Below are 27,003 nucleotides of genomic sequence, written 5' to 3'. Positions count from 1 at the left end.
CCCTGCCTGAACAAGACCCTGCACAAGCGCCGTGGATTAGTTGGTTAAAGCGCCTGTCTAGTAAACAGCAGATCGTGAGTTCGAATCTCACCGGTGCCTCGGGAGTCAAGACTAACGTCTCTCTAGTTTTTGTTTTCGAAGTTTAGTTCGAAATACTTCTGATGGTGTCACTGCCTAAACAAGACGCTGCGCAGGCGCCGTGGCTTTGTTGGTTAAAGCGCCTGTCTAGTAAACAGGAGATCGTTAGTTCGAATCTCACCGGTGCCTCGAGAGTCAAGACAAACGGCTCTCTAGTTTTTTTGTTTTCGAAGTTTAGTTCGAAATACTTTTAATGGTGTCACTGCCTGAACACGACGCTGCGCAGGTGCCGTGGCTTAGTTGGTTAAAGCGCATGTCTAGTAAACAGGAGATCATGAGTTCGAATCTCACCGGTGCCACGAGAGTCAAGACAAACTTTTCTGTAGTTTTTTGTTTTCGAAGTTTAGTTCTAAATACTTGTGATGGTGTCACTGCCTGAACAAGACGCTGCGCAGGCGCCTTGGCTTAGTTGGTTAAAGCGCCTGTCTAGCAAACAGGAGATCGTGAGTTCAAATCTCACCGGTGCCTCGAGAGTCAAGACTAACGTCTCTTCTGATTTTTTTTTTGCTTTCGAAGTATTGTTCGAAATACTTTCAATGGTGTCACTGCCTGAACAAGAAGCTGCGCAGACGCCGTGGCTTATTTGGTTAAAGCGCCTGTCTAGTAAACAGGAGATCATGAGTTTGATTCTCACCGGTGCCTCGGGAGTCAAGACTAACGTCTCTCTAGTTTTTTGTTTTCGAACATTCATGACTTCTTTGCGCAAACACGTACACGGACACAAGGAAAATAGGCAAACAACACGGGCGCCCGTGTTGTTTGCCTCTTTTCCTTGTGTCTGTGTACGTGTTTGCGCAAAGACGTCATGATCGAGTACGAACTCGCCCCACATTCAGTACTTTTGTTTTCGAAGTTTAGTTCGAAATACTTCTGATGGTGTCACTGCCTGAACAAAATGCTGCGCAGGCGCCGTGGCTTAGTTAGTTAAAGCGCCTGTCTAGTAAACAGGAGATCGTGAGTTCGAATCTCACTGGTGCCTCGAGAGTCAAGACAAACCTCTCTCTAGTTTTTTTGTTTTCGAAGTTTAGTTCGAAATACTTCTGATGGTGTCACTGCCTGAACAAGACGCTGCAGAAGCGCCGTGGCTTAGTTGGTTAAAGAGCCTGTCTAGTAAACAGCAGATTGTGAGTTCGAATCTCACCGGTGCGTCGAGAGTCAAGACAAACGTCTCTCTAGTTTTTTGTTTTCGAAGTTCAGTTCGAAATACTTCTGATGGTGTCACTGTCTGAACAAGACGCTGCGCAGGCGCCGTGGCTTATTTAGTTAAAGCGCCTGTCTAGTAAACCGGAGATCGTGAGTTCGAATCTCACCGGTGCCTCGAGAGTCAAGACAAACCTCTCTCCAGTTTTTTTTGTTTTCGAAGTTTAGTTCGAAATACTTCTGATGCTGTCCCTGCCTGAACAAGACGCTGCACAAGCGCCGTGGATTAGTTGGTTAAAGCGCCTGTCTAGTAAACAGCAGATCGTGAGTTCGAATCTCACCGGTGCCTCGGGAGTCAAGGCTAACGTCTCTCTAGTTTTTTGTTTTCGAAGTTTAGTTCGAAATACTTCTGATGGTGTCACTGCCTGAACAAGATGCTGCGCAGGCGCCGTGGCTTAGTTGGTTAAAGCGCATGTCTAGTAAACAGGAGATCATTAGTTCGAATCTCACCGGTGCCACGAGAGTGAAGACAAACGTCTGTCTAGTTTTTTGTTTTCGAAGTTTAGTTCTAAATGCTTCTGATGGTGTCACTGCCTGAACAAGACGCTGCACAAGCGCCGTGGCTTAGTTGGTTAAAGCGCCTGTCTAGTAAACAGCAGATCGTGAGTTCGAATCTCACCGGTGCCTCGAGAGTCTAGACAAACCTCTCTCCAGTTTTTTTTGTTTTCGAAGTTTAGTTCGAAATAGTTCTGATGGTGTCACTGCCTGAACAAGACGCTGCACAAGCGCCGTGGATTAGTTGGTTAAAGCGCCTGTCTAGTAAACAGCAGATCGTGAGATCGAATCTCACCGGTGCCTCGGGAGTCAAGACTAACGTCTCTCTAGTTTTTTGTTTTCGAAGTTTAGTTCGAAATACTTCTGATGGTGTCACTGCCTGAACAAGATGCTGCGCAGGCGCCGTGGCTTAGTTGGTTAAAGCGCATGTCTAGTAAACAGGAGATCATTAGTTCGAATCTCACCGGTGCCACGAGAGTCAAGACAAACGTCTGTCTAGTTTCTTGTTTTCGAAGTTTAGTTCTAAATGCTTCTGATGGTGTCACTGCCTGAACAAGACGCTGCGCAGGCGCCGTGGCTTAGTTGGTTAAAGCGCCTGTCCAGCAAACAGGAGATCGTGAGTTCGAATCTCACCGGTGCCTCGAGAATCAAGACTAACGGCTCTCTAGTTTTTTTGTTTTTGAAGTATTGTTCGAAATACTTCTAATGGTGTCACTGCCTGAACAAGACGCTGCGCAGGCGCCGTGGCTTATTTGGTTAAAGCGCCTGTCTAGTAAACTGGAGATCGTGAGTTCGAATCTCACCGGTGCCTCGTGAGTCAAGACTAACGTCTCTTCTGATTTTTTTTTGCTTTCGAAGTATTGTTCGTAATACTTCCAATGGTGTCACTGCCTGAACAAGAAGCTGCGCAGACGCCGTGGCTTATTTGGTTAAAGCGCCTGTCTAGTAAACAGGAGATCATGAGTTTGAATCTCACCGGTGCCTCGGGAGTCAAGACTAACGTCTCTCTAGTTTTTTGTTTTCGAACATTCATGACTTCTTTGCGCAAACACGTACACGGACACAAGGAAAATAGGCAAACAACACGGGCGCCCGTGTTGTTTGCCTCTTTTCCTTGTGTCTGTGTACGTGTTTGCGCAAAGACGTCATGATCGAGTACGAACTCGCCCCACATTCAGTACTTTTGTTTTCGAAGTTTAGTTCGAAATACTTCTGATGGTGTCACTGCCTGAACAAAATGCTGCGCAGGCGCCGTGGCTTAGTTAGTTAAAGCGCCTGTCTAGTAAACAGGAGATCGTGAGTTCGAATCTCACTGGTGCCTCGAGAGTCAAGACAAACCTCTCTCTAGTTTTTTTTGTTTTCGAAGTTTAGTTCGAAATACTTCTGATGGTGTCACTGCCTGAACAAGACGCTGCAGAAGCGCCGTGGCTTAGTTGGTTAAAGAGCCTGTCTAGTAAACAGCAGATCGTGAGTTCGAATCTCACCGGTGCGTCGAGAGTCAAGACAAACGTCTCTCTAGTTTTTTGTTTTCGAAGTTCAGTTCGAAATACTTCTGATGGTGTCACTGTCTGAACAAGACGCTGCGCAGGCGCCGTGGCTTAGTTAGTTAAAGCGCCTGTCTAGTAAACCGGAGATCGTGAGTTCGAATCTCACCGGTGCCTCGAGAGTCAAGACAAACCTCTTTCCAGTTTTTTTTGTTTTCGAAGTTTAGTTCGAAATACTTCTGATGCTGTCCCTGCCTGAACAAGACGCTGCACAAGCGCCGTGGATTAGTTGGTTAAAGCGCCTGTCTAGTAAACAGCAGATCGTGAGTTCGAATCTCACCGGTGCCTCGGGAGTCAAGACTAACGTCTCTCTAGTTTTTTGTTTTCGAAGTTTAGTTCGAATACTTCTGATGGTGTCACTGCCTGAACAAGATGCTGCGCAGGCGCCGTGGCTTAGTTGGTTAAAGCGCATGTCTAGTAAACAGGAGATCATTAGTTCGAATCTCACCGGTGCCACGAGAGTCAAGACAAACGTCTGTCTAGTTTTTTGTTTTCGAAGTTTAGTTCTAAATGCTTCTGTTGGTGTCACTGCCTGAACAAGACGCTGCGCAGGCGCCGTGGCTTAGTTGGTTAAAGCGCCTGTAGAGCAAACAGGAGATCGTGAGTTCGAATCTCACCGGTGCCTCGAGAATCAAGACTAACGGCTCTCTAGTTTTTTTTGTTTTTGAAGTATTGTTCGAAATAGTTCTGATGGTGTCACTGCCTGAACAAGACGCTGCACAAGCGCCGTGGCTTAGTTGGTTAAAGCGCCTGTCTAGTAAACAGCAGATCGTGAGTTCGAATCTCACCGGTGCCTCGAGAGTCAAGACAAACCTCTCTCCAGTTTTTTTTGTTTTCGAAGTTTAGTTCGAAATACTTCTGATGCTGTCCCTGCCTGAACAAGACCCTGCACAAGCGCCGTGGATTAGTTGGTTAAAGCGCCTGTCTAGTAAACAGCAGATCGTGAGTTCGAATCTCACCGGTGCCTCGGGAGTCAAGACTAACGTCTCTCTAGTTTTTGTTTTCGAAGTTTAGTTCGAAATACTTCTGATGGTGTCACTGCCTAAACAAGACGCTGCGCAGGCGCCGTGGCTTAGTTGGTTAAAGCGCCTGTCTAGTAAACAGGAGATCGTTAGTTCGAATCTCACCGGTGCCTCGAGAGTCAAGACAAACGGCTCTCTAGTTTTTTTGTTTTCGAAGTTTAGTTCGAAATACTTTTAATGGTGTCACTGCCTGAACACGACGCTGCGCAGGTGCCGTGGCTTAGTTGGTTAAAGCGCATGTCTAGTAAACAGGAGATCATGAGTTCGAATCTCACCGGTGCCACGAGAGTCAAGACAAACTTTTCTGTAGTTTTTTGTTTTCGAAGTTTAGTTCTAAATACTTGTGATGGTGTCACTGCCTGAACAAGACGCTGCGCAGGCGCCTTGGCTTAGTTGGTTAAAGCGCCTGTCTAGCAAACAGGAGATCGTGAGTTCAAATCTCACCGGTGCCTCGAGAGTCAAGACTAACGTCTCTTCTGATTTTTTTTTGCTTTCGAAGTATTGTTCGAAATACTTCCAATGGTGTCACTGCCTGAACAAGAAGCTGCGCAGACGCCGTGGCTTATTTGGTTAAAGCGCCTGTCTAGTAAACAGGAGATCATGAGTTTGATTCTCACCGGTGCCTCGGGAGTCAAGACTAACGTCTCTCTAGTTTTTTGTTTTCGAACATTCATGACTTCTTTGCGCAAACACGTACACGGACACAAGGAAAATAGGCAAACAACACGGGCGCCCGTGTTGTTTGCCTCTTTTCCTTGTGTCTGTGTACGTGTTTGGGCAAAGACGTCATGATCGAGTACGAACTCGCCCCACATTCAGTACTTTTGTTTTCGAAGTTTAGTTCGAAATACTTCTGATGGTGTCACTGCCTGAACAAAATGCTGCGCAGGCGCCGTGGCTTAGTTAGTTAAAGCGCCTGTCTAGTAAACAGGAGATCGTGAGTTCGAATCTCACTGGTGCCTCGAGAGTCAAGACAAACCTCTCTCTAGTTTTTTTGTTTTCGAAGTTTCGTTCGAAATACTTCTGATGGTGTCACTGCCTGAACAAGACGCTGCAGAAGCGCCGTGGCTTAGTTGGTTAAAGAGCCTGTCTAGTAAACAGCAGATTGTGAGTTCGAATCTCACCGGTGCGTCGAGAGTCAAGACAAACGTCTCTCTAGTTTTTTGTTTTCGAAGTTCAGTTCGAAATACTTCTGATGGTGTCACTGTCTGAACAAGACGCTGCGCAGGCGCCGTGGCTTATTTAGTTAAAGCGCCTGTCTAGTAAACCGGAGATCGTGAGTTCGAATCTCACCGGTGCCTCGAGAGTCAAGACAAACCTCTCTCCAGTTTTTTTTGTTTTCGAAGTTTAGTTCGAAATACTTCTGATGCTGTCCCTGCCTGAACAAGACGCTGCACAAGCGCCGTGGATTAGTTGGTTAAAGCGCCTGTCTAGTAAACAGCAGATCGTGAGTTCGAATCTCACCGGTGCCTCGGGAGTCAAGGCTAACGTCTCTCTAGTTTTTTGTTTTCGAAGTTTAGTTCGAAATACTTCTGATGGTGTCACTGCCTGAACAAGATGCTGCGCAGGCGCCGTGGCTTAGTTGGTTAAAGCGCATGTCTAGTAAACAGGAGATCATTAGTTCGAATCTCACCGGTGCCACGAGAGTGAAGACAAACGTCTGTCTAGTTTTTTGTTTTCGAAGTTTAGTTCTAAATGCTTCTGATGGTGTCACTGCCTGAACAAGACGCTGCACAAGCGCCGTGGCTTAGTTGGTTAAAGCGCCTGTCTAGTAAACAGCAGATCGTGAGTTCGAATCTCACCGGTGCCTCGAGAGTCAAGACAAACGTCTCTCTAGTTTTTTTGTTTTCGAAGTTTAGTTCGAAATAGTTCTGATGGTGTCACTGCCTGAACAAGACGCTGCACAAGCGCCGTGGCTTAGTTGGTTAAAGCGCCTGTCTAGTAAACAGGAGATCGTGAGTTCGAATCTCACCGGTGCCTCGAGAGTCTAGACAAACCTCTCTCCAGTTTTTTTTGTTTTCGAAGTTTAGTTCGAAATACTTCTGATGCTGTCCCTGCCTGAACAAGACGCTGCACAAGCGCCGTGGATTAGTTGGTTAAAGCGCCTGTCTAGTAAACAGCAGATCGTGAGATCGAATCTCACCGGTGCCTCGGGAGTCAAGACTAACGTCTCTCTAGTTTTTTGTTTTCGAAGTTTAGTTCGAAATACTTCTGATGGTGTCACTGCCTGAACAAGATGCTGCGCAGGCGCCGTGGCTTAGTTGGTTAAAGCGCATGTCTAGTAAACAGGAGATCATTAGTTCGAATCTCACCGGTGCCACGAGAGTCAAGACAAACGTCTGTCTAGTTTCTTGTTTTCGAAGTTTAGTTCTAAATGCTTCTGATGGTGTCACTGCCTGAACAAGACGCTGCGCAGGCGCCGTGGCTTAGTTGGTTAAAGCGCCTGTCCAGCAAACAGGAGATCGTGAGTTCGAATCTCACCGGTGCCTCGAGAATCAAGACTAACGGCTCTCTAGTTTTTTTTGTTTTTGAAGTATTGTTCGAAATACTTCTAACGGTGTCACTGCTTGAACAAGACGCTGCGCAGGCGCCGTGGCTTATTTGGTTAAAGCGCCTGTCTAGTAAACTGGAGATCGTGAGTTCGAATCTCACCGGTGCCTCGTGAGTCAAGACTAACGTCTCTTCTGATTTTTTTTTGCTTTCGAAGTATTGTTCGAAATACTTCCAATGGTGTCACTGCCTGAACAAGAAGCTGCGCAGACGCCGTGGCTTATTTGGTTAAAGCGCCTGTCTAGTAAACAGGAGATCATGAGTTTGAATCTCACCGGTGCCTCGGGAGTCAAGACTAACGTCTCTCTAGTTTTTTGTTTTCGAACATTCATGACTTCTTTGCGCAAACACGTACACGGACACAAGGAAAATAGGCAAACAACACGGGCGCCCGTGTTGTTTGCCTCTTTTCCTTGTGTCTGTGTACGTGTTTGCGCAAAGACGTCATGATCGAGTACGAACTCGCCCCACATTCAGTACTTTTGTTTTCGAAGTTTAGTTTGAAATACTTCTGATGGTGTCACTGCCTGAACAAAATGCTGCGCAGGCGCCGTGGCTTAGTTAGTTAAAGCGCCTGTCTAGTAAACAGGAGATCGTGAGTTCGAATCTCACTGGTGCCTCGAGAGTCAAGACAAACCTCTCTCTAGTTTTTTTTGTTTTCGAAGTTTAGTTCGAAATACTTCTGATGGTGTCACTGCCTGAACAAGACGCTGCAGAAGCGCCGTGGCTTAGTTGGTTAAAGAGCCTGTCTAGTAAACAGCAGATCGTGAGTTCGAATCTCACCGGTGCGTCGAGAGTCAAGACAAACGTCTCTCTAGTTTTTTGTTTTCGAAGTTCAGTTCGAAATACTTCTGATGGTGTCACTGTCTGAACAAGACGCTGCGCAGGCGCCGTGGCTTAGTTAGTTAAAGCGCCTGTCTAGTAAACCGGAGATCGTGAGTTCGAATCTCACCGGTGCCTCGAGAGTCAAGACAAACCTCTTTCCAGTTTTTTTTGTTTTCGAAGTTTAGTTCGAAATACTTCTGATGCTGTCCCTGCCTGAACAAGACGCTGCACAAGCGCCGTGGATTAGTTGGTTAAAGCGCCTGTCTAGTAAACAGCAGATCGTGAGTTCGAATCTCACCGGTGCCTCGGGAGTCAAGACTAACGTCTCTCTAGTTTTTTGTTTTCGAAGTTTAGTTCGAAATACTTCTGATGGTGTCACTGCCTGAACAAGATGCTGCGCAGGCGCCGTGGCTTAGTTGGTTAAAGCGCATGTCTAGTAAACAGGAGATCATTAGTTCGAATCTCACCGGTGCCACGAGAGTCAAGACAAACGTCTGTCTAGTTTTTTGTTTTCGAAGTTTAGTTCTAAATGCTTCTGATGGTGTCACTGCCTGAACAAGACGCTGCACAAGCGCCGTGGCTTAGTTGGTTAAAGCGCCTGTCTAGTAAACAGCAGATCGTGAGTTCGAATCTCACCGGTGCCTCGAGAGTCAAGACAAACGTCTCTCTAGTTTTTTTGTTTTCGAAGTTTAGTTCGAAATAGTTCTGATGGTGTCACTGCCTGAACAAGACGCTGCACAAGCGCCGTGGCTTAGTTGGTTAAAGCGCCTGCCTAGTAAACAGGAGATCGTGAGTTCGAATCTCACCGGTGCCTCGAGAGTCAAGACAAACCTCTCTCCAGTTTTTTTTGTTTTCGAAGTTTAGTTCGAAATACTTCTGATGCTGTCCCTGCCTGAACAAGACGCTGCACAAGCGCCGTGGATTAGTTGGTTAAAGCGCCTGTCTAGTAAACAGCAGATCGTGAGTTCGAATCTCACCGGTGCCTCGGGAGTCAAGACTAACGTCTCTCTAGTTTTTTTGTTTTCGAAGTTTAGTTCGAAATACTTCTGATGGTGTCACTGCCTGAACAAGATGCTGCGCAGGCGCCGTGGCTTAGTTGGTTAAAGCGCATGTCTAGTAAACAGGAGATCATTAGTTCGAATCTCACCGGTGCCACGAGAGTCAAGACAAACGTCTGTCTAGTTTCTTGTTTTCGAAGTTTAGTTCTAAATGCTTCTGATGGTGTCACTGCCTGAACAAGACGCTGCGCAGGCGCCGTGGCTTAGTTGGTTAAAGCGCCTGTCCAGCAAACAGGAGATCGTGAGTTCGAATCTCACCGGTGCCTCGAGAATCAAGACTAACGGCTCTCTAGTTTTTTTTTGTATTTGAAGTATTGTTCGAAATACTTCTAATGGTGTCACTGCCTGAACAAGACGCTGCGCAGGCGCCGTGGCTTATTTGGTTAAAGCGCCTGTCTAGTAAACTGGAGATCGTGAGTTCGAATCTCACCGGTGCCTCGAGAGTCAAGACAAACGTCTCTCTAGTTTTTGTTTTCGTTGTTTAGTTCGAAATACTTCTGATGGTGTCACTGCCTAAACAAGACGCTGCGCAGGCGCAGTGGCTTAGTTGGTTAAAGCGCCTGTCTAGTAAACAGGAGATCGTTAGTTCGAATCTCACCGGTGCCTCGAGAGTCAAGACAAACGGCTCTCTAGTTTTTTGTTTTCGAAGTTTAGTTCGAAATACTTCTAATGGTGTCACTGCCTGAACACGACGCTGCGCAGGTGCCGTGGCTTAGTTGGTTAAAGCGCATGTCTAGTAAACAGGAGATCGTTAGTTCGAATCTCACCGGTGCCTCGAGAGTCAAGACAAACGGCTCTCTAGTTTTTTTGTTTTCGAAGTTTACTTCTAAATACTTGTGATGGTGTCACTGCCTGAACAAGACGCTGCGCAGGCGCCTTGGCTTAGTTGGTTAAAGCGCCTGTCTAGCAAACAGGAGATCGTGAGTTCGAATCTCACCGGTGCCTCGAGAGTCAAGACTAACGTCTCTTCTGATTTTTTTTTGGTTTCGAAGTATTGTTCGAAATACTTCCAATGGTGTCACTGCCTGAACCAGAAGCTGCGCAGACGCCGTGGCTTATTTGGTTAAAGCGCCTGTCTAGTAAACAGGAGATCATAAGTTTGAATCTCACCGGTGCCTCGGGAGTCAAGACTAACGTCTCTCTAGTTTTTTGTTTTCGAACATTCATGACTTCTTTGCGCAAACACGTACACGGACACAAGGAAAATAGGCAAACAACACGGGCGCCCGTGTTGTTTGCCTCTTTTCCTTGTGTCTGTGTACGTGTTTGCGCAAAGACGTCATGATCGAGTACGAACTCGCCCCACATTCAGTACTTTTGTTTTCGAAGTTTAGTTCGAAATACTTCTGATGGTGTCACTGCCTGAACAAAATGCTGCGCAGGCGCCGTGGCTTAGTTAGTTAAAGCGCCTGTTTAGTAAACAGGAGATCGTGAGTTCGAATCTCACTGGTGCCTCGAGAGTCAAGACAAACCTCTCTCAAGTTTTTTTGTTTTCGAAGTTTAGTTCGAAATACTTCTGATGGTGTCACTGCCTGAACAAGACGCTGCAGAAGCGCCGTGGCTTAGTTGGTTAAAGAGCCTGTCTAGTAAACAGGAGATCGTGAGTTCAAATCTCACCGGTGCGTCGAGAGTCAAGACAAACGTCTCTCTAGTTTTTTGTTTTCGAAGTTCAGTTCGAAATTCTTGTGATGGTGTCACTGTCTGAACAAGACGCTGCGCAGGCGCCGTGGCTTAGTTAGTTAAAGCGCCTGTCTAGTAAACCGGAGATCGGGAGTTCGAATCTCACCGGTGCCTCGAGAGTCAAGACAAACGTCTCTCTAAATTTTTGTTCTCGAAGTTTAGTTCGAAATACTTCTGATGCTGTCACTGCCTGACCAAGACGCTGCACAAGCGCCGTGGCTTAGTTGGTTAAAGCGCCTGTCTAGTAAACAGCAGATCGTGAGTTCGAATCTCACCTGTGCCTCGAGAAGCAAGACAAACGTCTCTCAAGTTTTTTGTTCTCGAAGTTTAGTTCGAAATACTTCTGATGGTGTCACTGCCTGAACAAGACGCTGCACAAGCGCCGTGGCTTAGTTGGTTAAAGCGCCTGTCTAGTAAACAGCAGATCGTGAGTTCGAATCTCACCGGTGCCTCGAGAGTCAAGACAAACGTCTCTCTAGTTTTTTTGTTTTCGAAGTTCAGTTCGAATTACTTCTGATGGTGTCACTGCCTGAACAAGACGCTGCAGAAGCGCCGTGGCTTAGTTGGTTAAAGAGCCTGTCTAGTAAACAGCAGATCGTGAGTTCGAATCTCACCGGTGCGTCGAGAGTCAAGACAAACGTCTCTCTAGTTTTTTGTTTTCGAAGTTCAGTTCGAAATACTTCTGATGGTGTCACTGTCTGAACAAGATGCTGCGCAGGCGCCGTGGCTTAGTTAGTTAAAGCGCCTGTCTAGTAAACCGGAGATCGTGAGTTCGAATCTCACCGGTGCCTCGAGAGTCAAGACAAACCTCTCTCCAGTTTTTTTTGTTTTCGAAGTTTAGTTCGAAATACTTCTGATGCTGTCCCTGCCTGAACAAGACGCTGCACAAGCGCCGTGGATTAGTTGGTTAAAGCGCCTGTCTAGTAAACAGCAGATCGTGAGTTCGAATCTCACCGGTGCCTCGGGAGTCAAGGCTAACGTCTCTCTAGTTTTTTGCTTTCGAAGTTTAGTTCTAAATGCTTCTGATGGTGTCACTGCCTGAACAAGACGCTGCACAAGCGCCGTGGCTTAGTTGGTTAAAGCGCCTGTCTAGTAAACAGCAGATCGTGAGTTCGAATCTCACCGGTGCCTCGAGAGTCAAGACAAACGTCTCTCTAGTTTTTTGTTTTCGAAGTTTAGTTCGAAATAGTTCTGATGGTGTCACTGCCTGAACAAGACGCTGCACAAGCGCCGTGGCTTAGTTGGTTAAAGCGCCTGTCTAGTAAACAGGAGATCGTGAGTTCGAATCTCACCGGTGCCTCGAGAGTCTAGACAAACCTCTCTCCAGTTTTTTTTGTTTTCGAAGTTTAGTTCGAAATACTTCTGATGCTGTCCCTGCCTGAACAAGACGCTGCACAAGCGCCGTGGATTAGTTGGTTAAAGCGCCTGTCTAGTAAACAGCAGATCGTGAGTTCGAATCTCACCGGTGCCTCGGGAGTCAAGACTAACGTCTCTGTAGTTTTTTGTTTTCGAAGTTTAGTTCGAAATACTTCTGATGGTGTCACTGCCTGAACAAGATGCTGCGCAGGCGCCGTGGCTTAGTTGGTTAAAGCGCATGTCTAGTAAACAGGAGATCATTAGTTCGAATCTCACCGGTGCCACGAGAGTCAAGACAAACGTCTGTCTAGTTTCTTGTTTTCGAAGTTTAGTTCTAAATGCTTCTGATGGTGTCACTGCCTGAACAAGACGCTGCGCAGGCGCCGTGGCTTAGTTGGTTAAAGCGCCTGTCCAGCAAACAGGAGATCGTGAGTTCGAATCTCACCGGTGCCTCGAGAATCAAGACTAACGGCTCTCTAGTTTTTTTTGTATTTGAAGTATTGTTCGAAATACTTCTAATGGTGTCTCTGCCTGAACAAGACGCTGCGCAGGCGCCGTGGCTTATTTGGTTAAAGCGCCTGTCTAGTAAACTGGAGATCGTGAGTTCGAATCTCACCGGTGCCTCGAGAGTCAAGACAAACGTCTCTCCAGTTTTTGTTTTCGTTGTTTAGTTCGAAATACTTCTGATGGTGTCACTGCCTAAACAAGACGCTGCGCAGGCGCCGTGGCTTAGTTGGTTAAAGCGCCTGTCTAGTAAACAGGAGATCGTTAGTTCGAATCTCACCGGTGCCTCGAGAGTCAAGACAAACGGCTCTCTAGTTTTTTTGTTTTCGAAGTTTAGTTCGAAATACTTCCAAATGTGTCACTGCCTGAACACGACGCTGCGCAGGTGCCGTGGCTTAGTTGGTTAAAGCGCATGTCTAGTAAACAGGAGATCATGAGTTCGAATCTCACCGGTGCCACGAGAGTCAAGACAAACTTTTCTGTAGTTTTTTGTTTTCGAAGTTTAGTTCTAAATACTTGTGATGGTGTCACTGCCTGAACAAGACGCTGCGCAGGCGCCTTGGCTTAGTTGGTTAAAGCGCCTGTCTAGCAAACAGGAGATCGTGAGTTCGAATCTCACCGGTGCCTCGAGAGTCAAGACTAACGTCTCTTCTGATTTTTTTTTGGTTTCGAAGTATTGTTCGAAATAATTCCAATGGCGTCACTGCCTGAACCAGAAGCTGCGCAGACGCCGTGGCTTATTTGGTTAAAGCGCCTGTCTAGTAAACAGGAGATCATAAGTTTGAATCTCACCGGTGCCTCGGGAGTCAAGACTAACGTCTCTCTAGTTTTTTGTTTTCGAACATTCATGACTTCTTTGCGCAAACACGTACACGGACACAAGGAAAATAGGCAAACAACACGGGCGCCCGTGTTGTTTGCCTCTTTTCCTTGTGTCTGTGTACGTGTTTGCGCAAAGACGTCATGATCGAGTACGAACTCGCCCCACATTCAGTACTTTTGTTTTCGAAGTTTAGTTCGAAATACTTCTGATGGTGTCACTGCCTGAACAAAATGCTGCGCAGGCGCCGTGGCTTAGTTAGTGAAAGCGCCTGTCTAGTAAACAGGAGATCGTGAGTTCGAATCTCACTGGTGCCTCGAGAGTCAAGACAAACCTCTCTCTAGTTTTTTTGTTTTCGAAGTTTAGTTCGAAATACTTCTGATGGTGTCACTGCCTGAACAAGACGCTGCAGAAGCGCCGTGGCTTAGTTGGTTAAAGAGCCTGTCTAGTAAACAGGAGATCGTGAGTTCGAATCTCACCGGTGCGTCGAGAGTCAAGACAAACGTCTCTCTAGTTTTTTGTTTTCGAAGTTCAGTTCGAAATTCTTGTGATGGTGTCACTGTCTGAACAAGACGCTGCGCAGGCGCCGTGGCTTAGTTAGTTAAAGCGCCTGTCTAGTAAACCGGAGATCGGGAGTTCGAATCTCACCGGTGCCTCGAGAGTCAAGACAAACGTCTCTCTAAATTTTTGTTCTCGAAGTTTAGTTCGAAATACTTCTGATGCTGTCACTGCCTGACCAAGACGCTGCGCAGGCGCCGTGGCTTAGTTGGTTAAAGCGCCTGTCTAGTAAACAGCAGATCGTGAGTTCGAATCTCACCGGTGCCTCGAGAGTCAAGACAAACGTCTCTCTAATTTTTTTGTTTTCGAAGTTCAGTTCGAATTACTTCTGATGGTTTCACTGCCTGAACAAGACGCTGCGCAGGCGCCGTGGCTTAGTTACTTAAAGCGCCTGTCTAGTAAACCGGAGATCGTGAGATCGAATCTCACCGGTGCCTCGAGAGTCAAGACAAACGTCTCTCTAGTTCTTTGTTTTCGAAGATTAGTTCGAAATAGTTCTGATGGTGTCACTGCCTGAACAAGACGCTGCACAAGCGCCGTGGCTTAGTTGGTTAAAGCGCCTGTCTAGTAAACAGGAGATCGTGAGTTCGAATCTCACCGGTGCCTCGAGAGTCAAGACAAACCTCTCTCCAGTTTTTTTTGTTTTCGAAGTTTAGTTCGAAATACTTCTGATGGTGTCACTGCCTAAACCAGACGCTGCGCAGGCGCCGTGGCTTAATTGGTTAAAGCGCCTGTCTAGTAAACAGGAGATCGTTAGTTCGAATCTCACCGGTGCCTCGAGAGTCAAGACAAACGGCTCTCTAGTTTTTTTGTTTTCGAAGTTTAGTTCGAAATACTTTTAATGGTGTCACTGCCTGAACACGACGCTGCGCAGGTGCCGTGGCTTAGTTGGTTAAAGCGCATGTCTAGTAAACAGGAGATCATGAGTTCGAATCTCACCGGTGCCACGAGAGTCAAGACAAACTTTTCTGTAGTTTTTTGTTTTCGAAGTTTAGTTCTAAATACTTGTGATGGTGTCACTGCCTGAACAAGACGCTGCGCAGGCGCCTTGGCTTAGTTGGTTAAAGCGCCTGTCTAGCAAACAGGAGATCGTGAGTTCAAATCTCACCGGTGCCTCGAGAGTCAAGACTAACGTCTCTTCTGATTTTTTTTTTGCTTTCGAAGTATTGTTCGAAATACTTCCAATGGTGTCACTGCCTGAACAAGAAGCTGCGCAGACGCCGTGGCTTATTTGCTTAAAGCGCCTGTCTAGTAAACAGGAGATCATGAGTTTGAATCTCACCGGTGCCTCGGAAGTCAAGACTAACGTCTCTCTAGTTTTTTGTTTTCGAACATTCATGACTTCTTTGCGCAAACACGTACACGGACACAAGGAAAATAGGCAAACAACACGGGCGCCCGTGTTGTTTGCCTCTTTTCCTTGTGTCTGTGTACGTGTTTGCGCAAAGACGTCATGATCGAGTACGAACTCGCCCCACATTCAGTACTTTTGTTTTCGAAGTTTAGTTCGAAATACATCTGATGGTGTCACTGCCTGAACAAAATGCTGCGCAGGCGCCGTGGCTTAGTTAGTTAAAGCGCCTGTCTAGTAAACAGGAGATCGTGAGTTCGAATCTCACTGGTGCCTCGAGAGTCAAGACAAACCTCTCTCTAGTTTTTTTGTTTTCGAAGTTTAGTTCGAAATACTTCTGATGGTGTCACTGCCTGAACAAGACGCTGCAGAAGCGCCGTGGCTTAGTTGGTTAAAGAGCCTGTCTAGTAAACAGCAGATCGTGAGTTCGAATCTCACCGGTGCGTCAAGAGTCAAGACAAACGTCTCTCTAGTTTTTTGTTTTCGAAGTTCAGTTCGAAATACTTCTGATGGTGTCACTGTCTGAACAAGACGCTGCGCAGGCGCCGTGGCTTAGTTAGTTAAAGCGCCTGTCTAGTAAACCGGAGATCGTGAGTTCGAATCTCACCGGTGCCTCGAGAGTCAAGACAAACCTCTCTCCAGTTTTTTTTGTTTTCGAAGTTTAGTTCGAAATACTTCTGATGCTGTCCCTGCCTGAACAAGACGCTGCACAAGCGCCGTGGATTAGTTGGTTAAAGCGCCTGTCTAGTAAACAGCAGATCGTGAGTTCGAATCTCACTGGTGCCTCGAGAGTCAAGACAAACCTCTCTCTAGTTTTTTTGTTTTCGAAGTTTAGTTCGAAATACTTCTGATGGTGTCACTGCCTGAACAAGACGCTGCAGAAGCGCCGTGGCTTAGTTGGTTAAAGAGCCTGTCTAGTAAACAGGAGATCGTGAGTTCGAATCTCACCGGTGCGTCGAGAGTCAAGACAAACGTCTCTCTAGTTTTTTGTTTTCGAAGTTCAGTTCGAAATTCTTGTGATGGTGTCACTGTCTGAACAAGACGCTGCGCAGGCGCCGTGGCTTAGTTTGTTAAAGCGCCTGTCTAGTAAACCGGAGATCGGGAGTTCGAATCTCACCGGTGCCTCGAGAGTCAAGACAAACGTCTCTCTAAATTTTTGTTCTCGAAGTTTAGTTCGAAATACTTCTGATGCTGTCACTGCCTGACCAAGACGCTGCACAAGCGCCGTGGCTTAGTTGGTTAAAGCGCCTGTTTAGTAAACAGCAGATCGTGAGTTCGAATCTCACCTGTGCCTCGAGAAGCAAGACAAACGTCTCTCAAGTTTTTTGTTCTCGAAGTTTAGTTCGAAATACTTCTGATGGTGTCACTGCCTGAACAAGACGCTGCACAAGCGCCGTGGCTTAGTTGGTTAAAGCGCCTGTCTAGTAAACAGCAGATCGTGAGTTCGAATCTCACCGGTGCCTCGAGAGTCAAGACAAACGTCTCTCTAGTTTTTTGTTTTCGAAGTTCAGTTCGAATTACTTCTGATGGTGTCACTTCCTGAACAAGACGCTGCGCAGGTGCCGTGGCTTAGTTGGTTAAAGCGCCTGTCTAGTAAACAGCAGATCGTGAGTTCGAATCTCACCGGTGCCTCGAGAGTCAAGACAAACGTCTCTCTAGTTTTTTTGTTTTCGAAGTTCAGTTCGAATTACTTCTGATGGTGTCACTGCCTGAACAAGACGCTGCGCAGGCGCCGTGGCTTAGTTACTTAAAGCGCCTGTCTAGTAAACCGGAGATCGTGAGATCGAATCTCACCGGTGCCTCGAGAGTCAAGACAAACGTCTCTCTAGTTCTTTGTTTTCGAAGATTAGTTCGAAATAGTTCTGATGGTGTCACTGCCTGAACAAGACGCTGCACAAGCGCCGTGGCTTAGTTGGTTAAAGCGCCTGTCTAGTAAACAGGAGATCGTGAGTTCGAATCTCACCGGTGCCTCGAGAGTCAAGACAAACCTCTCTCCAGTTTTTTTTGTTTTCGAAGTTTAGTTCGAAATACTTCTGATGGTGTCACTGCCTAAACAAGACGCTGCGCAGGCGCCGTGGCTTAGTTGGTTAAAGCGCCTGTCTAGTAAACAGGAGATCGTTAGTTCGAATCTCACCGGTGCCTCGAGAGTCAAGACAAACGACTCTCTAGTTTTTTTGTTTTCGAAGTTTAGTTCGAAATACTTTTAATGGTGTCACTGCCTGAACACGACGCTGCGCAGGTGCCGTGGCTTAGTTGGTTAAAGCGCATGTCTAGTAAACAGGAGATCATGAGTTCGAATCTCACCGGTGCCACGAGAGTCAAGACAAACTTTTCTGTAGTTTTTTGTTTTCGAAGTTTAGTTCTAAATACTTGTGATGGTGTCACTGCCTGAACAAGACGCTGCGCAGGCGCCTTGGCTTAGTTGGTTAAAGCGCCTGTCTAGCAAACAGGAGATCGTGAGTTCGAATCTCACCGGTGCCTCGAGAGTCAAGACTAACGTCTCTTCTGATTTTTTTTTGGTTTCGAAGTATTGTTCGAAATAATTCCAATGGCGTCACTGCCTGAACCAGAAGCTGCGCAGACGCCGTGGCTTATTTGGTTAAAGCGCCTGTCTAGTAAACAGGAGATCATAAGTTTGAATCTCACCGGTGCCTCGGGAGTCAAGACTAACGTCTCTCTAGTTTTTTGTTTTCGAACATTCATGACTTCTTTGCGCAAACACGTACACGGACACAAGGAAAATAGGCAAACAACACGGGCGCCCGTGTTGTTTGCCTCTTTTCCTTGTGTCTGTGTACGTGTTTGCGCAAAGACGTCATGATCGAGTACGAACTCGCCCCACATTCAGTACTTTTGTTTTCGAAGTTTAGTTCGAAATACTTCTGATGGTGTCACTGCCTGAACAAAATGCTGCGCAGGCGCCGTGGCTTAGTTAGTGAAAGCGCCTGTCTAGTAAACAGGAGATCGTGAGTTCGAATCTCACTGGTGCCTCGAGAGTCAAGACAAACCTCTCTCTAGTTTTTTTGTTTTCGAAGTTTAGTTCGAAATACTTCTGATGGTGTCACTGCCTGAACAAGACGCTGCAGAAGCGCCGTGGCTTAGTTGGTTAAAGAGCCTGTCTAGTAAACAGGAGATCGTGAGTTCGAATCTCACCGGTGCGTCGAGAGTCAAGACAAACGTCTCTCTAGTTTTTTGTTTTCGAAGTTCAGTTCGAAATTCTTGTGATGGTGTCACTGTCTGAACAAGACGCTGCGCAGGCGCCGTGGCTTAGTTAGTTAAAGCGCCTGTCTAGTAAACCGGAGATCGGGAGTTCGAATCTCACCGGTGCCTCGAGAGTCAAGACAAACGTCTCTCTAAATTTTTGTTCTCGAAGTTTAGTTCGAAATACTTCTGATGCTGTCACTGCCTGACCAAGACGCTGCGCAGGCGCCGTGGCTTAGTTGGTTAAAGCGCCTGTCTAGTAAACAGCAGATCGTGAGTTCGAATCTCACCGGTGCCTCGAGAGTCAAGACAAACGTCTCTCTAATTTTTTTGTTTTCGAAGTTCAGTTCGAATTACTTCTGATGGTTTCACTGCCTGAACAAGACGCTGCGCAGGCGCCGTGGCTTAGTTACTTAAAGCGCCTGTCTAGTAAACCGGAGATCGTGAGATCGAATCTCACCGGTGCCTCGAGAGTCAAGACAAACGTCTCTCTAGTTCTTTGTTTTCGAAGATTAGTTCGAAATAGTTCTGATGGTGTCACTGCCTGAACAAGACGCTGCACAAGCGCCGTGGCTTAGTTGGTTAAAGCGCCTGTCTAGTAAACAGGAGATCGTGAGTTCGAATCTCACCGGTGCCTCGAGAGTCAAGACAAACCTCTCTCCAGTTTTTTTTGTTTTCGAAGTTTAGTTCGAAATACTTCTGATGGTGTCACTGCCTAAACCAGACGCTGCGCAGGCGCCGTGGCTTAATTGGTTAAAGCGCCTGTCTAGTAAACAGGAGATCGTTAGTTCGAATCTCACCGGTGCCTCGAGAGTCAAGACAAACGGCTCTCTAGTTTTTTTGTTTTCGAAGTTTAGTTCGAAATACTTTTAATGGTGTCACTGCCTGAACACGACGCTGCGCAGGTGCCGTGGCTTAGTTGGTTAAAGCGCATGTCTAGTAAACAGGAGATCATGAGTTCGAATCTCACCGGTGCCACGAGAGTCAAGACAAACTTTTCTGTAGTTTTTTGTTTTCGAAGTTTAGTTCTAAATACTTGTGATGGTGTCACTGCCTGAACAAGACGCTGCGCAGGCGCCTTGGCTTAGTTGGTTAAAGCGCCTGTCTAGCAAACAGGAGATCGTGAGTTCAAATCTCACCGGTGCCTCGAGAGTCAAGACTAACGTCTCTTCTGATTTTTTTTTTGCTTTCGAAGTATTGTTCGAAATACTTCCAATGGTGTCACTGCCTGAACAAGAAGCTGCGCAGACGCCGTGGCTTATTTGCTTAAAGCGCCTGTCTAGTAAACAGGAGATCATGAGTTTGAATCTCACCGGTGCCTCGGAAGTCAAGACTAACGTCTCTCTAGTTTTTTGTTTTCGAACATTCATGACTTCTTTGCGCAAACACGTACACGGACACAAGGAAAATAGGCAAACAACACGGGCGCCCGTGTTGTTTGCCTCTTTTCCTTGTGTCTGTGTACGTGTTTGCGCAAAGACGTCATGATCGAGTACGAACTCGCCCCACATTCAGTACTTTTGTTTTCGAAGTTTAGTTCGAAATACATCTGATGGTGTCACTGCCTGAACAAAATGCTGCGCAGGCGCCGTGGCTTAGTTAGTTAAAGCGCCTGTCTAGTAAACAGGAGATCGTGAGTTCGAATCTCACTGGTGCCTCGAGAGTCAAGACAAACCTCTCTCTAGTTTTTTTGTTTTCGAAGTTTAGTTCGAAATACTTCTGATGGTGTCACTGCCTGAACAAGACGCTGCAGAAGCGCCGTGGCTTAGTTGGTTAAAGAGCCTGTCTAGTAAACAGCAGATCGTGAGTTCGAATCTCACCGGTGCGTCAAGAGTCAAGACAAACGTCTCTCTAGTTTTTTGTTTTCGAAGTTCAGTTCGAAATACTTCTGATGGTGTCACTGTCTGAACAAGACGCTGCGCAGGCGCCGTGGCTTAGTTAGTTAAAGCGCCTGTCTAGTAAACCGGAGATCGTGAGTTCGAATCTCACCGGTGCCTCGAGAGTCAAGACAAACCTCTCTCCAGTTTTTTTTGTTTTCGAAGTTTAGTTCGAAATACTTCTGATGCTGTCCCTGCCTGAACAAGACGCTGCACAAGCGCCGTGGATTAGTTGGTTAAAGCGCCTGTCTAGTAAACAGCAGATCGTGAGTTCGAATCTCACTGGTGCCTCGAGAGTCAAGACAAACCTCTCTCTAGTTTTTTTGTTTTCGAAGTTTAGTTCGAAATACTTCTGATGGTGTCACTGCCTGAACAAGACGCTGCAGAAGCGCCGTGGCTTAGTTGGTTAAAGAGCCTGTCTAGTAAACAGGAGATCGTGAGTTCGAATCTCACCGGTGCGTCGAGAGTCAAGACAAACGTCTCTCTAGTTTTTTGTTTTCGAAGTTCAGTTCGAAATTCTTGTGATGGTGTCACTGTCTGAACAAGACGCTGCGCAGGCGCCGTGGCTTAGTTTGTTAAAGCGCCTGTCTAGTAAACCGGAGATCGGGAGTTCGAATCTCACCGGTGCCTCGAGAGTCAAGACAAACGTCTCTCTAAATTTTTGTTCTCGAAGTTTAGTTCGAAATACTTCTGATGCTGTCACTGCCTGACCAAGACGCTGCACAAGCGCCGTGGCTTAGTTGGTTAAAGCGCCTGTTTAGTAAACAGCAGATCGTGAGTTCGAATCTCACCTGTGCCTCGAGAAGCAAGACAAACGTCTCTCAAGTTTTTTGTTCTCGAAGTTTAGTTCGAAATACTTCTGATGGTGTCACTGCCTGAACAAGACGCTGCACAAGCGCCGTGGCTTAGTTGGTTAAAGCGCCTGTCTAGTAAACAGCAGATCGTGAGTTCGAATCTCACCGGTGCCTCGAGAGTCAAGACAAACGTCTCTCTAGTTTTTTGTTTTCGAAGTTCAGTTCGAATTACTTCTGATGGTGTCACTTCCTGAACAAGACGCTGCGCAGGTGCCGTGGCTTAGTTGGTTAAAGCGCCTGTCTAGTAAACAGCAGATCGTGAGTTCGAATCTCACCGGTGCCTCGAGAGTCAAGACAAACGTCTCTCTAGTTTTTTTGTTTTCGAAGTTCAGTTCGAATTACTTCTGATGGTGTCACTGCCTGAACAAGACGCTGCGCAGGCGCCGTGGCTTAGTTACTTAAAGCGCCTGTCTAGTAAACCGGAGATCGTGAGATCGAATCTCACCGGTGCCTCGAGAGTCAAGACAAACGTCTCTCTAGTTCTTTGTTTTCGAAGATTAGTTCGAAATAGTTCTGATGGTGTCACTGCCTGAACAAGACGCTGCACAAGCGCCGTGGCTTAGTTGGTTAAAGCGCCTGTCTAGTAAACAGGAGATCGTGAGTTCGAATCTCACCGGTGCCTCGAGAGTCAAGACAAACCTCTCTCCAGTTTTTTTTGTTTTCGAAGTTTAGTTCGAAATACTTCTGATGGTGTCACTGCCTAAACAAGACGCTGCGCAGGCGCCGTGGCTTAGTTGGTTAAAGCGCCTGTCTAGTAAACAGGAGATCGTTAGTTCGAATCTCACCGGTGCCTCGAGAGTCAAGACAAACGACTCTCTAGTTTTTTTGTTTTCGAAGTTTAGTTCGAAATACTTTTAATGGTGTCACTGCCTGAACACGACGCTGCGCAGGTGCCGTGGCTTAGTTGGTTAAAGCGCATGTCTAGTAAACAGGAGATCATGAGTTCGAATCTCACCGGTGCCACGAGAGTCAAGACAAACTTTTCTGTAGTTTTTTGTTTTCGAAGTTTAGTTCTAAATACTTGTGATGGTGTCACTGCCTGAACAAGACGCTGCGCAGGCGCCTTGGCTTAGTTGGTTAAAGCGCCTGTCTAGCAAACAGGAGATCGTGAGTTCAAATCTCACCGGTGCCTCGAGAGTCAAGACTAACGTCTCTTCTGATTTTTTTTTTGCTTTCGAAGTATTGTTCGAAATACTTCCAATGGTGTCACTGCCTGAACAAGAAGCTGCGCAGACGCCGTGGCTTATTTGCTTAAAGCGCCTGTCTAGTAAACAGGAGATCATGAGTTTGAATCTCACCGGTGCCTCGGAAGTCAAGACTAACGTCTCTCTAGTTTTTTGTTTTCGAACATTCATGACTTCTTTGCGCAAACACGTACACGGACACAAGGAAAATAGGCAAACAACACGGGCGCCCGTGTTGTTTGCCTCTTTTCCTTGTGTCTGTGTACGTGTTTGCGCAAAGACGTCATGATCGAGTACGAACTCGCCCCACATTCAGTACTTTTGTTTTCGAAGTTTAGTTCGAAATACTTCTGATGGTGTCACTGCCTGAACAAAATGCTGCGCAGGCGCCGTGGCTTAGTTAGTTAAAGCGCCTGTCTAGTAAACAGGAGATCGTGAGTTCGAATCTCACTGGTGCCTCGAGAGTCAAGACAAACCTCTCTCTAGTTTTTTTGTTTTCGAAGTTTAGTTCGAAATACTTCTGATGGTGTCACTGCCTGAACAAGACGCTGCAGAAGCGCCGTGGCTTAGTTGGTTAAAGAGCCTGTCTAGTAAACAGCAGATCGTGAGTTCGAATCTCACCGGTGCGTCAAGAGTCAAGACAAACGTCTCTCTAGTTTTTTGTTTTCGAAGTTCAGTTCGAAATACTTCTGATGGTGTCACTGTCTGAACAAGACGCTGCGCAGGCGCCGTGGCTTAGTTAGTTAAAGCGCCTGTCTAGTAAACCGGAGATCGTGAGTTCGAATCTCACCGGTGCCTCGAGAGTCAAGACAAACCTCTCTCCAGTTTTTTTTGTTTTCGAAGTTTAGTTCGAAATACTTCTGATGCTGTCCCTGCCTGAACAAGACGCTGCACAAGCGCCGTGGATTAGTTGGTTAAAGCGCCTGTCTAGTAAACAGCAGATCGTGAGTTCGAATCTCACCGGTGCCTCGGGAGTCAAGACTAACGTCTCTCTAGTTTTTTGTTTTCGAAGTTTAGTTCGAAATACTTCTGATGGTGTCACTGCCTGAACAAGATGCTGCGCAGGCGCCGTGGCTTAGTTTGTTAAAGCGCATGTCTAGTAAACAGGAGACCATTAGTTCGAATCTCACCGGTGCCACGAGAGTCAAGACAAACGTCTGTCTAGTTTTTTGTTTTCGAAGTTTAGTTCTAAATGCTTCTAATGGTGTCACTGCCTGAACAAGACGCTGCGCAGGCGCCGTGGCCTATTTGGTTAAAGCGCCTGTCTAGTAAACTGGAGCTCGTGAGTTCGAATCTCACCGGTGCCTCGACAGTCAAGACAAACGTCTCTCTAGTTTTTGTTTTCGTAGTTTAGTTCGAAATACTTCTGATGGTGTCACTGCCTGAACACGACGCTGGGCAGGTGCCGTGGCTTAGTTGGTTAAAGCGCATGTCTAGTAAACAGGAGATCATGAGTTCGAATCTCCCCGGCGCCACGAGAGTCAAGACAAACTTTTCTGTAGTTTTTTGTTTTCGAAGTTTAGTTCTAAATACTTGTGATGGTGTCACTGCCTGAACAAGACGCTGCGCAGGCGCCTTGGCTTAGTTGGTTAAAGCGCCTGTCTAGCAAACAGGAGATCGTGAGTTCGAATCTCACCTGTGCCTCGAGAAGCAAGACAAACCTCTCTCAAGTTTTTTGTTCTCGAAGTTTAGTTCGAAATACTTCTGATGGTGTCACTGCCTGAACAAGACGCTGCAGAAGCGCCGTGGCTTAGTTGGTTAAAGAGCCTGTCTAGTAAACAGCAGATCGTGAGTTCGAATCTCACCGGTGCGTCAAGAGTCAAGACAAACGTCTCTCTAGTTTTTTGTTTTCGAAGTTCAGTTCGAAATACTTCTGATGGTGTCACTGTCTGAACAAGACGCTGCGCAGGCGCCGTGGCTTAGTTAGTTAAAGCGCCTGTCTAGTAAACCGGAGATCGTGAGTTCGAATCTCACCGGTGCCTCGAGAGTCAAGACAAACCTCTCTCTAGTTTTTTTTGTTTTCGAAGTTTAGTTCGAAATACTTCTGATGCTGTCCCTGCCTGAACAAGACGCTGCACAAGCGCCGTGGATTAGTTGGTTAAAGCGCCTGTCTAGTAAACAGCAGATCGTGAGTTCGAATCTCACCGGTGCCTCGGGAGTCAAGACTAACGTCTCTCTAGTTTTTTGTTTTCGAAGTTTAGTTCGAAATACTTCTGATGGTGTCACTGCCTGAACAAGATGCTGCGCAGGCGCCGTGGCTTAGTTTGTTAAAGCGCATGTCTAGTAAACAGGAGACCATTAGTTCGAATCTCACCGGTGCCACGAGAGTCAAGACAAACGTCTGTCTAGTTTTTTGTTTTCGAAGTTTAGTTCTAAATGCTTCTAATGGTGTCACTGCCTGAACAAGACGCTGCGCAGGCGCCGTGGCCTATTTGGTTAAAGCGCCTGTCTAGTAAACTGGAGCTCGTGAGTTCGAATCTCACCGGTGCCTCGACAGTCAAGACAAACGTCTCTCTAGTTTTTGTTTTCGTAGTTTAGTTCGAAATACTTCTGATGGTGTCACTGCCTGAACACGACGCTGGGCAGGTGCCGTGGCTTAGTTGGTTAAAGCGCATGTCTAGTAAACAGGAGATCATGAGTTCGAATCTCCCCGGCGCCACGAGAGTCAAGACAAACTTTTCTGTAGTTTTTTGTTTTCGAAGTTTAGTTCTAAATACTTGTGATGGTGTCACTGCCTGAACAAGACGCTGCGCAGGCGCCTTGGCTTAGTTGGTTAAAGCGCCTGTCTAGCAAACAGGAGATCGTGAGTTCGAATCTCACCTGTGCCTCGAGAAGCAAGACAAACCTCTCTCAAGTTTTTTGTTCTCGAAGTTTAGTTCGAAATACTTCTGATGGTGTCACTGCCTGAACAAGACGCTGCACAAGCGCCGTGGCTTAGTTGGTTAAAGCGCCTGTCTAGTAAACAGGAGATCGTGAGTTCGAATCTCACGGGTGCCTCGAGAGTCAAGACAAACCTCTGTCTAGTTTTTTTTGTTTTTGAAGTTTAGTTCGAAATACTTCTGATGCTGTCACTGCCTGAACAAAACGCTGCACAAGCGCCGTGGCTTAGTTGGTTAAAGCGCCTGTCTAGTAAACAGCAGATCGTGAGTTCGAATCTCACCGGTGCCTCGAGAGTCAAGACAAACGTCTCTCTAGTTTTTTTTGTTTTCGAAGTTTAGTTCGAAATAGTTCTCATGGTGTCACTGCCTGAACAAGACGCTGCACAAGCGCCGTGGCTTAGTTGGTTAAAGCGCCTGTCTAGTAAACAGGAGATCGTGAGTTCGAATCTCACCGGTGCCTCGAGAGTCAAGACAAACCTCTCTCCAGTTTTTTTGTTTTCGAAGTTTAGTTCGAAATACTTCTGATGCTGTCCCTGCCTGAACAAGACGCTGCACAAGCGCCGTGGATTAGTTGGTTAAAGCGCCTGTCTAGTAAACAGCAGATCGTGAGTTCGAATCTCACCGGTGCCTCGGGAGTCAAGACTAACGTCTCTCTAGTTTTTTGTTTTCGAAGTTTAGTTCGAAATACTTCTGATGGTGTCACTGCCTGAACAAGATGCTGCGCAGGCGCTGTGGCTTAGTTGGTTAAAGCGCATGTCTAGTAAACAGGAGATCATTTGTTCGAATCTCACCGGTGCCACGAGAGTCAAGACAAACGTCTGTCTAGTTTTTTGTTTTCGAAGTTTAGTTCTAAATGCTTCTGATGGTGTCACTGCCTGAACAAGACGCTGCGCAGGTGCCGTGGCTTAGTTGGTTAAAGCGCATGTCTAGTAAACAGGAGATCATGAGTTCGAATCTCACCGGTGCCACGAGAATCAAGACAAACTTTTCTGTAGTTTTTTGTTTTCGAAGTTTAGTTCTAAATACTTGTGATGGTGTCACTGCCTGAACAAGACGCTGCGCAGGCGCCTTGGCTTAGTTGGTTAAAGCGCCTGTCTAGCAAACAGGAGATCGTGAGTTCAAATTTCACCGGTGCCTCGAGAGTCAAGACTAACGTCTCTTCTGATTTTTTTTTGCTTTCGAAGTATTGTTCGAAATACTTCCAATGGTGTCACTGCCTGAACAAGAAGCTGCGCAGACGCCGTGGCTTATTTGGTTAAAGCGCCTGTCTAGTAAACAGGAGATCATGAGTTTGAATCTCACCGGTGCCTCGGGAGTCAAGACTAACGTCTCTCTAGTTTTTTGTTTTCGAACATTCATGACTTCTTTGCGCAAACACGTACACGGACACAAGGAAAATAGACAAACAACACGGGCGCCCGTGTTGTTTGCCTCTTTTCCTTGTGTCTGTGTACGTGTTTGCGCAAAGACGTCATGATCGAGTACGAACTCGCCCCACATTCAGTACTTTTGTTTTCGAAGTTCAGTTCGAAATACTTCTGATGGTGTCACTGTCTGAACAAGACGCTGCGCAGGCGCCGTGGCTTAGTTAGTTAAAGCGCCTGTCTAGTAAACCGGAGATCGTGAGTTCGAATCTCACCGGTGCCTCGGGGGTCAAGACTAACGTCTCTCTAGTTTTTTATTTTCGAAGTTTAGTTCGAAATACTTCTGATGGTGTCACTGCCTGAACAAGATGCTGCGCAGGCGCCGTGGCTTAGTTGGTTAAAGCGCATGTCTAGTAAACAGGAGATCATTAGTTCGAATCTCACCGGTGCCACGAGAGTCGAGACAAACGTCTGTCTAGTTTTTTGTTTTCGAAGTTTAGTTCTAAATGCTTCTGATGGTGTCACTGCCTGAACAAGACGCTG

General features: G+C 46.6%; 43 non-coding genes across 43 annotated transcripts; all 43 read left to right on the top strand.

Annotated features, from left to right (window-relative positions):
* The first annotated feature begins 532 nt into the window (after positions 1–532).
* On the top strand, positions 533–606 carry TRNAA-AGC (transfer RNA alanine (anticodon AGC)). The gene has a single exon. It is a non-coding gene; the product is annotated as a tRNA-Ala (tRNA).
* Positions 607–1,043: 437 nt separating this feature from the next.
* Positions 1,044–1,117, top strand: TRNAT-AGU (transfer RNA threonine (anticodon AGU)). Its single transcript has one exon. It is a non-coding gene; the product is annotated as a tRNA-Thr (tRNA).
* A 1,283-nt stretch (positions 1,118–2,400) lies between these two features.
* TRNAA-AGC (transfer RNA alanine (anticodon AGC)) lies at positions 2,401–2,474 on the top strand. Its single transcript has one exon. It is a non-coding gene; the product is annotated as a tRNA-Ala (tRNA).
* A 606-nt stretch (positions 2,475–3,080) lies between these two features.
* On the top strand, positions 3,081–3,154 carry TRNAT-AGU (transfer RNA threonine (anticodon AGU)). Its single transcript has one exon. It is a non-coding gene; the product is annotated as a tRNA-Thr (tRNA).
* A 774-nt stretch (positions 3,155–3,928) lies between these two features.
* Positions 3,929–4,002, top strand: TRNAA-AGC (transfer RNA alanine (anticodon AGC)). Its single transcript has one exon. It is a non-coding gene; the product is annotated as a tRNA-Ala (tRNA).
* A 436-nt stretch (positions 4,003–4,438) lies between these two features.
* Positions 4,439–4,512, top strand: TRNAT-AGU (transfer RNA threonine (anticodon AGU)). Its single transcript has one exon. It is a non-coding gene; the product is annotated as a tRNA-Thr (tRNA).
* Positions 4,513–4,777: 265 nt separating this feature from the next.
* TRNAA-AGC (transfer RNA alanine (anticodon AGC)) lies at positions 4,778–4,851 on the top strand. Its single transcript has one exon. It is a non-coding gene; the product is annotated as a tRNA-Ala (tRNA).
* A 436-nt stretch (positions 4,852–5,287) lies between these two features.
* Positions 5,288–5,361, top strand: TRNAT-AGU (transfer RNA threonine (anticodon AGU)). Its single transcript has one exon. It is a non-coding gene; the product is annotated as a tRNA-Thr (tRNA).
* Positions 5,362–6,305: 944 nt separating this feature from the next.
* TRNAT-AGU (transfer RNA threonine (anticodon AGU)) lies at positions 6,306–6,379 on the top strand. The gene has a single exon. It is a non-coding gene; the product is annotated as a tRNA-Thr (tRNA).
* Positions 6,380–6,814: 435 nt separating this feature from the next.
* On the top strand, positions 6,815–6,888 carry TRNAA-AGC (transfer RNA alanine (anticodon AGC)). The gene has a single exon. It is a non-coding gene; the product is annotated as a tRNA-Ala (tRNA).
* Positions 6,889–7,495: 607 nt separating this feature from the next.
* Positions 7,496–7,569, top strand: TRNAT-AGU (transfer RNA threonine (anticodon AGU)). The gene has a single exon. It is a non-coding gene; the product is annotated as a tRNA-Thr (tRNA).
* A 945-nt stretch (positions 7,570–8,514) lies between these two features.
* TRNAT-AGU (transfer RNA threonine (anticodon AGU)) lies at positions 8,515–8,588 on the top strand. Its single transcript has one exon. It is a non-coding gene; the product is annotated as a tRNA-Thr (tRNA).
* A 436-nt stretch (positions 8,589–9,024) lies between these two features.
* TRNAA-AGC (transfer RNA alanine (anticodon AGC)) lies at positions 9,025–9,098 on the top strand. The gene has a single exon. It is a non-coding gene; the product is annotated as a tRNA-Ala (tRNA).
* Positions 9,099–9,703: 605 nt separating this feature from the next.
* Positions 9,704–9,777, top strand: TRNAA-AGC (transfer RNA alanine (anticodon AGC)). The gene has a single exon. It is a non-coding gene; the product is annotated as a tRNA-Ala (tRNA).
* A 436-nt stretch (positions 9,778–10,213) lies between these two features.
* TRNAT-AGU (transfer RNA threonine (anticodon AGU)) lies at positions 10,214–10,287 on the top strand. The gene has a single exon. It is a non-coding gene; the product is annotated as a tRNA-Thr (tRNA).
* A 1,451-nt stretch (positions 10,288–11,738) lies between these two features.
* On the top strand, positions 11,739–11,812 carry TRNAT-AGU (transfer RNA threonine (anticodon AGU)). The gene has a single exon. It is a non-coding gene; the product is annotated as a tRNA-Thr (tRNA).
* Positions 11,813–12,247: 435 nt separating this feature from the next.
* On the top strand, positions 12,248–12,321 carry TRNAA-AGC (transfer RNA alanine (anticodon AGC)). The gene has a single exon. It is a non-coding gene; the product is annotated as a tRNA-Ala (tRNA).
* Positions 12,322–12,586: 265 nt separating this feature from the next.
* Positions 12,587–12,660, top strand: TRNAT-AGU (transfer RNA threonine (anticodon AGU)). The gene has a single exon. It is a non-coding gene; the product is annotated as a tRNA-Thr (tRNA).
* A 265-nt stretch (positions 12,661–12,925) lies between these two features.
* TRNAA-AGC (transfer RNA alanine (anticodon AGC)) lies at positions 12,926–12,999 on the top strand. The gene has a single exon. It is a non-coding gene; the product is annotated as a tRNA-Ala (tRNA).
* Positions 13,000–13,435: 436 nt separating this feature from the next.
* On the top strand, positions 13,436–13,509 carry TRNAT-AGU (transfer RNA threonine (anticodon AGU)). Its single transcript has one exon. It is a non-coding gene; the product is annotated as a tRNA-Thr (tRNA).
* Positions 13,510–13,943: 434 nt separating this feature from the next.
* Positions 13,944–14,017, top strand: TRNAT-AGU (transfer RNA threonine (anticodon AGU)). Its single transcript has one exon. It is a non-coding gene; the product is annotated as a tRNA-Thr (tRNA).
* Positions 14,018–14,282: 265 nt separating this feature from the next.
* On the top strand, positions 14,283–14,356 carry TRNAT-AGU (transfer RNA threonine (anticodon AGU)). Its single transcript has one exon. It is a non-coding gene; the product is annotated as a tRNA-Thr (tRNA).
* Positions 14,357–14,453: 97 nt separating this feature from the next.
* On the top strand, positions 14,454–14,527 carry TRNAT-AGU (transfer RNA threonine (anticodon AGU)). The gene has a single exon. It is a non-coding gene; the product is annotated as a tRNA-Thr (tRNA).
* Positions 14,528–14,792: 265 nt separating this feature from the next.
* On the top strand, positions 14,793–14,866 carry TRNAA-AGC (transfer RNA alanine (anticodon AGC)). The gene has a single exon. It is a non-coding gene; the product is annotated as a tRNA-Ala (tRNA).
* A 437-nt stretch (positions 14,867–15,303) lies between these two features.
* TRNAT-AGU (transfer RNA threonine (anticodon AGU)) lies at positions 15,304–15,377 on the top strand. Its single transcript has one exon. It is a non-coding gene; the product is annotated as a tRNA-Thr (tRNA).
* A 1,621-nt stretch (positions 15,378–16,998) lies between these two features.
* On the top strand, positions 16,999–17,072 carry TRNAT-AGU (transfer RNA threonine (anticodon AGU)). Its single transcript has one exon. It is a non-coding gene; the product is annotated as a tRNA-Thr (tRNA).
* A 97-nt stretch (positions 17,073–17,169) lies between these two features.
* On the top strand, positions 17,170–17,243 carry TRNAT-AGU (transfer RNA threonine (anticodon AGU)). The gene has a single exon. It is a non-coding gene; the product is annotated as a tRNA-Thr (tRNA).
* A 265-nt stretch (positions 17,244–17,508) lies between these two features.
* TRNAA-AGC (transfer RNA alanine (anticodon AGC)) lies at positions 17,509–17,582 on the top strand. Its single transcript has one exon. It is a non-coding gene; the product is annotated as a tRNA-Ala (tRNA).
* Positions 17,583–18,018: 436 nt separating this feature from the next.
* Positions 18,019–18,092, top strand: TRNAT-AGU (transfer RNA threonine (anticodon AGU)). The gene has a single exon. It is a non-coding gene; the product is annotated as a tRNA-Thr (tRNA).
* Positions 18,093–18,526: 434 nt separating this feature from the next.
* Positions 18,527–18,600, top strand: TRNAT-AGU (transfer RNA threonine (anticodon AGU)). Its single transcript has one exon. It is a non-coding gene; the product is annotated as a tRNA-Thr (tRNA).
* Positions 18,601–18,865: 265 nt separating this feature from the next.
* Positions 18,866–18,939, top strand: TRNAT-AGU (transfer RNA threonine (anticodon AGU)). Its single transcript has one exon. It is a non-coding gene; the product is annotated as a tRNA-Thr (tRNA).
* A 97-nt stretch (positions 18,940–19,036) lies between these two features.
* Positions 19,037–19,110, top strand: TRNAT-AGU (transfer RNA threonine (anticodon AGU)). The gene has a single exon. It is a non-coding gene; the product is annotated as a tRNA-Thr (tRNA).
* A 265-nt stretch (positions 19,111–19,375) lies between these two features.
* Positions 19,376–19,449, top strand: TRNAA-AGC (transfer RNA alanine (anticodon AGC)). Its single transcript has one exon. It is a non-coding gene; the product is annotated as a tRNA-Ala (tRNA).
* A 437-nt stretch (positions 19,450–19,886) lies between these two features.
* TRNAT-AGU (transfer RNA threonine (anticodon AGU)) lies at positions 19,887–19,960 on the top strand. Its single transcript has one exon. It is a non-coding gene; the product is annotated as a tRNA-Thr (tRNA).
* Positions 19,961–21,581: 1,621 nt separating this feature from the next.
* TRNAT-AGU (transfer RNA threonine (anticodon AGU)) lies at positions 21,582–21,655 on the top strand. Its single transcript has one exon. It is a non-coding gene; the product is annotated as a tRNA-Thr (tRNA).
* A 97-nt stretch (positions 21,656–21,752) lies between these two features.
* On the top strand, positions 21,753–21,826 carry TRNAT-AGU (transfer RNA threonine (anticodon AGU)). The gene has a single exon. It is a non-coding gene; the product is annotated as a tRNA-Thr (tRNA).
* A 265-nt stretch (positions 21,827–22,091) lies between these two features.
* TRNAA-AGC (transfer RNA alanine (anticodon AGC)) lies at positions 22,092–22,165 on the top strand. The gene has a single exon. It is a non-coding gene; the product is annotated as a tRNA-Ala (tRNA).
* Positions 22,166–22,602: 437 nt separating this feature from the next.
* TRNAT-AGU (transfer RNA threonine (anticodon AGU)) lies at positions 22,603–22,676 on the top strand. Its single transcript has one exon. It is a non-coding gene; the product is annotated as a tRNA-Thr (tRNA).
* A 1,111-nt stretch (positions 22,677–23,787) lies between these two features.
* TRNAA-AGC (transfer RNA alanine (anticodon AGC)) lies at positions 23,788–23,861 on the top strand. Its single transcript has one exon. It is a non-coding gene; the product is annotated as a tRNA-Ala (tRNA).
* A 1,110-nt stretch (positions 23,862–24,971) lies between these two features.
* On the top strand, positions 24,972–25,045 carry TRNAA-AGC (transfer RNA alanine (anticodon AGC)). Its single transcript has one exon. It is a non-coding gene; the product is annotated as a tRNA-Ala (tRNA).
* A 95-nt stretch (positions 25,046–25,140) lies between these two features.
* TRNAT-AGU (transfer RNA threonine (anticodon AGU)) lies at positions 25,141–25,214 on the top strand. Its single transcript has one exon. It is a non-coding gene; the product is annotated as a tRNA-Thr (tRNA).
* A 268-nt stretch (positions 25,215–25,482) lies between these two features.
* TRNAT-AGU (transfer RNA threonine (anticodon AGU)) lies at positions 25,483–25,556 on the top strand. The gene has a single exon. It is a non-coding gene; the product is annotated as a tRNA-Thr (tRNA).
* Positions 25,557–26,159: 603 nt separating this feature from the next.
* On the top strand, positions 26,160–26,233 carry TRNAA-AGC (transfer RNA alanine (anticodon AGC)). The gene has a single exon. It is a non-coding gene; the product is annotated as a tRNA-Ala (tRNA).
* Positions 26,234–27,003: the final 770 nt, after the last annotated feature.

Source organism: Rhipicephalus microplus, unplaced genomic scaffold, assembly GCF_043290135.1.
Source record: "Rhipicephalus microplus isolate Deutch F79 unplaced genomic scaffold, USDA_Rmic scaffold_62, whole genome shotgun sequence".
Classification (NCBI taxonomy): Eukaryota; Metazoa; Arthropoda; class Arachnida; order Ixodida; family Ixodidae; genus Rhipicephalus; species Rhipicephalus microplus.
This window is presented reverse-complemented; position numbering and strand designations above follow the sequence as displayed.